Below are 9466 nucleotides of genomic sequence, written 5' to 3'. Positions count from 1 at the left end.
CTCTCTGTCCTCTCCAACACCACCACCATCAATGACGACAATAATAGTAATAACCACAACAACGATAAAACAGCAAGGGCAGCAAAAGGGAAGAAAAAAAAATTGCCTCCGGGAGCAGTGGATTCTTGGTGTAGGCACGGAACCCCAGCGATAACACTGGAGGCCAAAAAAAAAAGAAAAAAAGATCTCTACGTATTGGACAGAGACAGCCAGACATTGGGAGGGAAGCGGGAGACAGAAAGAGATACCTGCAGCCCTCCTTCACCACTCATGAAGCCCCCCCCCCCCCGCAGGTGGGAACCGGGGGGCTCGAACCCGGGTCCTAACGCACTGCAACATGTGCGCTCAACCCCCCCACCCTCAGTGATTTCTTTTTGCTTGCTGTTTTCCCCTCACCTCCCAGCCCTGCTCAGCTTTGGCTGATGGTGGGGATCGAAACTGGGACTGCAAGAGCCTCAGGCAGGTAGTCTCTCTTTTTTTTTTTTTTTCTTTCTCTGAACCTTGGATGTTATCTCCCAGACCTTGCCTTTTTTCTTGTTGACTTACACTCTTTACATATGTAGTTTAAAAAAAAAAAACAAAAAAAAAAAACCAGTGTTCTGCTCAGCTCTGGCTGACAGTGGTGCTGGGGATTGAACCTGGGACCCCAGAGCCTCAGGCAGGAGAGGCTTTTTCTTTGTAATATTTTACTTGTTTGTTTATTTAATGAGAGAGATGGAGGAATGATTGGTAACAGATAGATGAGAAAGGGAGAAAGAGAAGGAACCCTGCTCAGCTCTGGCTAGTGTGGGTACAGGGGGTGGGACCTGGGGCCTCAGAACCTTACAGGAGAGTCTCTGAAGAACCATTATTCCAGCTCCCAGGAATATTTTTTTCTTGTTGATTTATAAGAATTCTTTACATATATGTATATATATATATATATATATATATATATATATAATTTTTTTTTTTTTAACCAGAACCCTGCTCAACTCTCGCTGACGATAGTGCTGGGGATTAAACTTGGGGCCTCAGGCAGGAGAGTCTTTTTTTCTTTTTCTTTTAACAGGGGAGAACACGAACACAGTCCCCCACTACTACAAATTATGCAGTTGAGTTTCCCACATTTGGAGAAATTGCAGGGATCAGCACATCGAGAAAGTGCGATGGATAAGCCTTGCCCTGGGAAAACCACCTTTGTGATCATGGTATCTCCAGGCAGGAGAGTCTTTTTTTTTAAATTTTTTTAAATATTTATTTATTCCCTTTTGTTGCCCTTGTTGTAGTAGTTATTATTGTTGTTACTGATGTCGTCATTGTTGGACAGGACAGAGAGAAATGGAGAGAGGAGGGGAAGACAGAGAGGGGGAGAGAAAGACAGACACCTGCAGACCTGCTTCACCGCCTGGGAAGCGACTCCCCTGCAGGTGGGGAGCCGGGGGCTGGAACCGGGATCCTTCCGCCGGTCCTTGTGCTTTGCACCACCTGCGCTTAACCCACTGCGCCACCGCCCGCCTCCCTTATATGAGTTCTTTATATACGTGGCATCTTTTTTTTTCCCCCCTCCCAGAACCCTGCTCAACTCTGGCTGGAGGTGGTGCTGGGGACTGAACCTGGGACTTCAGAGGCATGAGAATCTGTTCTCATAACAGATGTGCTGTCTCCCCCTGCCCACCTAAGTTATTAACGTGAGAAGGAGGAGAAAGGGAAAGGGGGAAGAGGGATAGAGAGAGAAAAGCAGAAACCCTCTCTGGCACAGGGCCTCCTCCTGGGCTGCCAACACCCCCCCCTTTTTTTTCTTCTTAACGTGAATGCCACCCCCAACTCAGAAGTGCAACCAACCCAATGTCTGACCAACTGAAGACGTCACCCACTTGCAGGGAAACATCTGGGAGGGCTACCCTCCCCCCCCCCCCCAGCTAGTAGGGCTCTGGTTAAAATAATAAAAATACCCCCCAGCATGAACGGATCAGATCACGAAGGTCTCTTTGGATCTAGCCAAGGAGACTGGGAGCCAGTGACACAGCTCACGTAGGCCACGCGCAGCGAGTGACCCAGGTTCGAGCCCGGTTTCCACCGCACTGGAGGGGCTGGTGGGACTCTTCCTCTTTCTCTAAGAATATGAATAAACGGGGGGGTCGGGCGGTAGCGCCGCGAGTTAAGCGCACGTGTCGCGAAGTGCAAGGACCGGCCTGAGGATCCCGGTTCGAGCCTCCGGGGAGTCGCTTCACAGGCGGTGTAGCAGGTCAGCAGGTGTGTCTGTCTTTCTCCCCTCCTCTCTCCATTTCTCTCTGTCCTATCCAACAACAACACCACCAATAACAGCGATAATAATAACTACAATAACGATAAGGGAAAAAATATCAATAAACAAATAAATAAAAACAAAAGAGATGGTCAGCCCCAGGAAAATATATCTAAGGGCTAGTGGGAATCTTCCAGTGCACAGAAAGTTTGCTCCAAGGGCTCAAATGTTTATTATTATTATTTATTTATTTATTTTCCCTTTTGTTGCCCTTGTTTTTTATTGTTATTGTATATCATTATTATTTATTACCAGAGAGAGCCCTGCTCAGCTCTGGCTTGTGGTGCAGGGGCTTGAACCTGGGACTCCAGAACTTCAGGCAGGAGAGTCTCTTTGCAGAACCATGATGCTGTCTGCCCCCTGGCCCTGGAATCCCACATTTCCCTTCTGTCCTTCCTACCTCCCCTGCCCTCATCCCTTCCCTGAGGCCCCTTCCTCCTCCTTTCTGCCCAGACCGGCTTTCCTGGGTCCTGAGTGACAGCCCGGACAATAAAGTCCTCAACTTTCACTACCCAGGACAAGGAGTCTCCACTAGGCCTGGCGAAAAGCTGGCCCGCAAGGCTGTGGTCCATGGTCCGTGGGCAGAATCCAGCCCGGGGCGAGGTTTCTAAATAAAGCTTTATTGGCACGCTGCTTTTGTTGCCTGTGTGGGCCGGGGGCGATTTCTGTTATCACAGTGACCTAGTGAAGGGGCCGCTGCCGCTGCCGCTGCCCGGCAACACATGGGCCGAGTGGGCTGGGGCTATTTCACTATCTGTGTGGTGACCTCGGCTCTAGGAGGCAGGAAGGGATTCCCCCAGGAGAAATTCTTGCTGGGAGAAAGAAGAAGAAATGCATCAGTTGCTGTCCTTGGTGGAACATCCAGGTTACAGTTGTAGCTCAAGCGCCAGGGTTTGAGCCCTTGGTCCCCAGCTGCGGGGGGTGTGCGCGTGTGTGCGTGTGTGTGTAAGCTTCACTAGTGGTGGGGGCAGGGTTGTAGGTCTCTGTCTCTCTCTCTCCCCCTTCCCTCCCAGCTTCTCTGTCTCTAGCCAGTATGTGAATCAAAACACACTTTTTTTTTAATTGCCTCCAGGGTTGCTGCTGGGCTCCGTCTCTGCACAACGAATCCACTGCTCCTGGGCTGCACCCCACCCCCCCTTTTTTTATCAGATAGAAATTGACAGGGGAAAGACACCTCAAAATACTGGTTCCACTGCTCGTGACGGTTTCCCCGTGCAGGTGGGGGAGGGAGCAGGGGTTTGAACCGGGGGTCCTTGCACATGGTGACAACTGCTCTTAACCAGGTGCACTACCACAGTTAAAAAAAAAAGCGGGGACATTTTAAAAATCACATTTTAGAAGAAAAAGGAGTCAGGCTATAGGGCAGTGGGTTAAGCGCAGGTGGCGCAAAGCGCAAGGACCGGCATGAGGATTCCGGTTCCCCCGCTCCCCACCTGCAGGAGAGTCGCTTCAGGCCGGTCTGCAGGTGTCTGTCTTTCCCTCCTCTCTCCATTTCTCTCTGTCCTATCTAACGACGACGACATCAATAACTACAACATTAATAAAAACCAACAAGGACAAGAAAAGGGGTAAGTAAATATTTTTTTAAAAAATAAAGTATAACATCCCTTTTGGGGACATGGATTTAAAAAAAAAAAGAAGAAAGAAGGAGATGGAGGAGAAGAAAAAGGAGGAGGAAGAGAAGGAGAAGGAGGAGGAATAGGGCGGGAAGAGGAAGAGATGAAAAAGGAGGAGGAAGAGAAGGAGAAGAAGAAAAAGAAAAAGGAGGAGGAGGAATAGGGTGGGAGGAGAAGGAGGAGATGGATACATTGGGAGGATTTTAAGCTTCTGCTCTGGGGAAAGAACCTGCTAGGAACATGGTAACTTGCAGACCTGAAGGAAACCCTAGGATATTTTCAGGAAAAAGAGCCTGGGTCAGACAGAACACATACACATGTGCAACTTTTGAATTTATTTGTGATAAAAGAAGAGCGAACTGGGGAGGGGGGGGAGAAGAGACAGCATCATGGTTCTGCAAAGACTCTCCTGTCTGGGACTCTGAGGTCCCAGGCTCAATCCCCAGCACCACCATCAGCCAGAGCTGAGCAGGGCTCTAGGAAAAAGGAAGGGAGGGAGGGAGGGAGGGAGGGAGGGTTAAATAAGAAGCTGAGAGGAGGGGAATATAGAGAGGGAGACAGACACCTGCAGCCGGTCCCGAACACTAAACTAGCCAGCAAGCACTACACTAGGCGGCCCCCACCTGGACCTTGAAATGTATCGTTTTTTTAAAAAACAATGTATCTTTTCTTTTTTTAAAAAGTAACAATTTCACACTAAGTAAAACCTCCAAGCAATTTATAAAAACAGCTGGGAGTAACAACTCTGGTATGGAGACCCAGGCTTAAGGAACCCGGTTCCAGCCCCCGGCTCCCCACCTGCAGGGGAGTCGCTTCACAGGCAGTGAAGCAGGTCTGCAGGTGTCTGTCTTTCTCTCCCCCTCTCTGTCTTCCCCTCCTCTCTCCATTTCTCTCTGTCCTATCCAACAACGATATCACTAACAACAATAATAATTACAACAATAAAACAAGGGCAACAAAAGGGAATATATATATATATATAGTGAAACCAAGACTCCTATTAGATGCTGTTATTCAGTTAAGGGAAACTGAAGCCACGCTATGACACTAGGACTCACACAGAACAAGGTCCATGGTATACCCCTCAAGCCTGCATGCTCACACCTGGCTAAGTGTGTCTTCTACTGAGAAAGCCAGACCCTGGTCCCTTCCTTCATCTTTTGTTCTTCTTTCTTCTCTTCTTTTTTTCCTCCCCCTTTCCCCAGAGCCCTGCTCAGCTCTGGCAGCTGGCGGTGCTGGGGGTTGAACCTGGGGCCTCAGAGTCTCAGGCAAGAGAGTCTTTTTGGCATAAGCATTATAGGCCCTCCCAGGCCCTGTCTTTTTCTTGTTGATTTGTAAGAACTCTTTACATATGTGAAATTTTTAAACATAGATTTTTATTTATTTTTTATTTTATTTTATTTTTTTTTACCACAGCACTGCTCAGCTCTGGCTAATGGCGGCATGGGGGGATTGAACCTGGGACTATGCAGCCTCAGGTACGAGAGTCTCTTTGCATAATCATTATGCTATCCCCCCCCTTGGGATGTCCCCTGCCTAAACCAGAGTCCTGCTGAGCTCTGGCTGAAGGTGGTGCTGGGGATCAAACCTGGGACCTCGGAGCCTCAAGCAGGAGAGTTTCTCTGCAGAACTATCCTGCTGTCTCCCCACATCCACAACTTAAAAAAAATTTTTTTATTATTCTATTTATTTGCTTATTGGATAGATTAGAGACTATCAGAAATCGAGAGGGAAGGGAGGGATAAAGAGGGTGAGAGACAGAGAGACACCTGCAGCCCTGCTTCACCACTTGTGAAGCTTTCCCCCTGGCAGGTGGGGACCAGGGGCTCGAACCTGGGTCCTTGCGCACTGTAACATGTGCGCTCAACCAGGTGTGCCACCACCCAGCCCCGACTTTTTTTTTTAATTTTTGTTTTTTTAAGACTTTATTTCTTTATGAAAAAGGTAGGAGAGTGAGAGAACCAGACATAAGCCCGGACCACGCCTCACTTCTTTCCCATGTCAGTAAATAAAGGCACCACGTGTACGCACGCACGCACGCACGCACGCACGCCAGGGTCAGCAAACAGCTCTCTCCGGACAGGGTGCACGACTTGGGTCGAGCCAAGGAAGCTTGGCTGCCTGGGGCCTCTTTCTGCTTCTATTTATTAGGAGGAGGAGGAGGAGGAGGAGGAGGAGGAGGAGGAGGAGGAGGGGGAGGAGGGGGAGAAGAAGTTTGTCGTGGGGCTGGGCGATAGCTCCCCCCCCCCCCCCGCTGGAGGACACCCGAGGAATTTATTTATATTTTAATATTATTTATTAGGGAATAGAGACAGAGAAATGGAGAGGGAGGAGATTCACTGGGGAAGCTTTCCCCTGCAAGTGGGGATGGGGGCTCGAACCTGGGTCCTTGCGCACTGTGACAATCTGCTTGAGAACCCAACACTTGAGCCTTCAGTCACAACTTTGTGATTGATTTTTGCCTCCAGGGTTAATTAACGTTGGGGCTCGGTGCCGGCATTACAAATCCACTACTCCTGGAGGCCATTTTTCAATTTTTTTTGGATAGGTCAGAAAGGAATTGAGAGAGGGGGAGACAGAGAGGGAGAGAGACAGAGAGACACCTGCAGCCCGGCTTCACCACTTGCGAAGCTTTCCCCCTGCAGGTGGGGAGCGGGGGCTTGAACCCGGGTTTATCGCGTGTGGGAATATGCGCTCAGCCAAGTGGCCACTGCCGAACCCCCAAAGTAAGATTTTTATAACCCGCCAATATCTTTGGAAGTTACTATTTCTGGATAGGGGAGATAGCATAATGATGGGGGGGGACACCTCTCCTGCCTGAGGCTCTGACATCCCAGGTCGATCCCCAGCACCACCATCAGCCAGAGCTGAGCAGGGCTCTGGGGAGAGAAAAAAAAATCTCACATATATAGTGATTACAGATCAACAAGAAAAATCAGGGCCAGGAAGACAAGCGTGGTGGTTCTGCAAACAGAATTTCTGGCCTGAGGCTCTGAGGTCCCAGGTTCAATCCCCAGCACCACCATCAGCTGGAGCTGAGCAGGGCTCTGGGGTGTACGTGTCTCCCTATCAACCTATCCATTATTCATCTCTGTCATTAACTAAATAATATATGCCTAAAATAAAAAGAGACTCTCCTGAGACTTTGAAGCTTTGAGGTTCCAGGCTCGATCCCCAGCATCTAGGAAGAAGAAAAAAAAAGAGAGACAGAAACAGAAAGAGAGAGAGAGAGAGAGAGGGGAAGGGTAGATGGGGACACACCCAGTAGAATGCCCGTGTCACAATGCCTGGGAACCTGGTTCAAGCCCCTGCTCCCCAGGGCCGCAGGTCTCTGTCTGTCTCTATCCAAACTATACAAACTAGTCGATACAAACACTTTTGAAGTGAAGAAACAAGCATTCTCAGGCAACAGAGCACAGCAGCAAACAGAACATCAGGGCCTGGGGGCCACAGCTCGGTGGGAACGAGGTCACCGGCCCCTTTGGGAGGGACTCGGAGAGACCCCAGCTGCTCCCCACGCCCCCAACCCCCAAACTCAACCAAGCGCCAAGCACTGTCAGGCTGACTCTGTCTGTCCCCATCTGGGGGTGGGGGGTGGGAGGGGGAGACAGACAGAGAGACGACCCCTGCAGCCCTGCTTCACTGCTCGGGAAACTTTCCCCCTGCAGGTGTGGGGGGGAACCAGGGGCTCGAACCTGGGACCTTGTGCCTCCGACAGGTGCACCCAACCAGGTGCGCCACAACCAGGCCCTCTTAGTATTATTACCATTTAAAAAAATACAAGCAAATTGAGAGAGGATTTTGCCTGCCTGCCTGCCCAGCCCGCGGGGGTCACCTCCTCCAGGAAGCACTCTGGGCTTTCCTCAGCGCCTTTGGGACAGCCAGGAGGTCCAGGGAAGGAGCGCGGCAGGGCAGGAGCTGCGGGGCACCAGGGGAAGGTCTCTAAGTGGCAAAGACTGGCCGCTGGCGCTCCAGATGGGGGGGTTTTATCTGGGGGAGGTGCAAGGGAGCCTGGGGGGGCAGCTTAGGCTGTGGAGGATCCCCCATACACACCGGGATCACGGCCACAAGGGCCTGAGTTCAGGTCCGGCCACCGCAGGCTGTTTCCCAAGCATGAGAATCCCATAAAATGATACAAAGAAAAAGAAGTCGCCCCCCCCCCCCATAAAGACAGGAGGAGAAAGACCCCGAGGGGGGCTCCCAAGCTTCTTCCAAATACACTGGGGATGGAGGGGGCTCGAACCCGGGGTCATACACCTGGTGAGACAACGCACAGTCCAAGTGAACTTCTCTTGAGCGAAGGAAGGAAGGAAGGAAGGATGGATGGATGCAGGCAGGCAGGCAGGCAGGCAGGCAAAGCCAAGAGCCCTCAGCTTTCAGCTGATCTAGTGGCTGGGTGCATACATTACATGCTGAAGGACTCGGGTTCGAGCCCCTGATCCCCACCTGCAGGGGGGAAGCTTCCCCAGCGGTGGGGCAGGGCTGCAGGGGTCAGAGACCTGTGTCCCATTCTAGCAGAAACCTGAGAGACACCCACAGCCCCGGGTGGAAAAGCCCAGGCTCCCTGGCCCGAGGGGCCCAGGGTTCAAATCTCCTGGCGGGGCCACCTGCCCGAGCAAGCGGGAGAGCTTAGGGAGGCCAGATCTCAATGACTAGGGGGCTGAGCACCTCCTTTTCCAGGGTGGGGGGGCAAGCCTGCAACTATGGAGTGACACGTCCTGCAACCCCCAGGCTCCAGGGGCAACAGAGATGGGGGACTGTCTGTCTGTCTGTCTTGCAGTGCTTGGAAGCATTTTAAAACCCTTACTACTGTTGGGGGGGTTATGGTGGGGGGCAGCTGGGATCTGCTGGGGGTGCAGGGTGAGTGCTGGAGGTCTGGAGGTACAGGGTCAGTGCTGGGGGTCTGGTCAGTGGGGGGCAGCTGGGATCTGCTGGGGGTGCAGGGTGAGTGCTGGAGGTCTGGAGGTACAGGGTCAGTGCTGGGGGTCTGGGGGGTGCAGGTCAGTGCTGGGGGTCTGGGGTGCAGGGTCAGTGCTGGGGGTCTGGGGGGTGCAGGTCAGTGCTGGGGGTCTGGGGGGTGCAGGTCAGTGCTGGGGGTCTGGGGGGTGCAGGTCAGTGCTGGGGGTCTGGGGGGTGCAGGGTCAGTGCTGGGGGTCTGGGGTGCAGGGTCAGTGCTGGGGGTGCAGGGTCAGTGCTGGGGGTCTGGGGGGTGCAGGTCAGTGCTGGGGTCTGGTCTGCAGGGTCAGTGCTGGGGGTGCAGGGTCAGTGCTGGGGGTGCAGGGTCAGTGCTGGGGGTCTGGGGGGTGCAGGGTCAGTGCTGGGGGTCTGGGGTGCAGGGACAGTGCTGGAGGGTCTGGGGGGTGCAGGGTCAGTGCTGGGGTCTGGGGGGTGCAGGTCAGTGCTGGGGTCTGGGGGGTGCAGGTCAGTGCTGGGGTCTGGGGTTCAGGGTCAGTGCTGGGGCCTGGGGGGTGCAGGGTCAGTGCTGGGGCCTGGGGGGTGCAGGGTCAGTGCTGGGGTCTGGGGGTGCAGGGTCAGTGCTGGGGGTCTGGGGGGTGCAGGGTCA

The 9466-nt window shown here is 52.5% G+C and overlaps 1 non-coding gene across 1 annotated transcript; it reads right to left on the bottom strand.

The window, feature by feature from the left end:
- Positions 1 to 1048: 1048 nt before the first annotated feature.
- LOC132535680 (U1 spliceosomal RNA) lies at positions 1049 to 1212 on the bottom strand. Its single transcript, XR_009547395.1, has one exon. It is a non-coding gene; the product is annotated as a U1 spliceosomal RNA (small nuclear RNA).
- Between the last annotated feature and the right edge of the window lie 8254 nt (positions 1213 to 9466).

The sequence above is a fragment of the Erinaceus europaeus genome, chromosome 23 (genome assembly GCF_950295315.1).
Source record: "Erinaceus europaeus chromosome 23, mEriEur2.1, whole genome shotgun sequence".
Taxonomy (NCBI): Eukaryota; Metazoa; Chordata; class Mammalia; order Eulipotyphla; family Erinaceidae; genus Erinaceus; species Erinaceus europaeus.
This window is presented reverse-complemented; position numbering and strand designations above follow the sequence as displayed.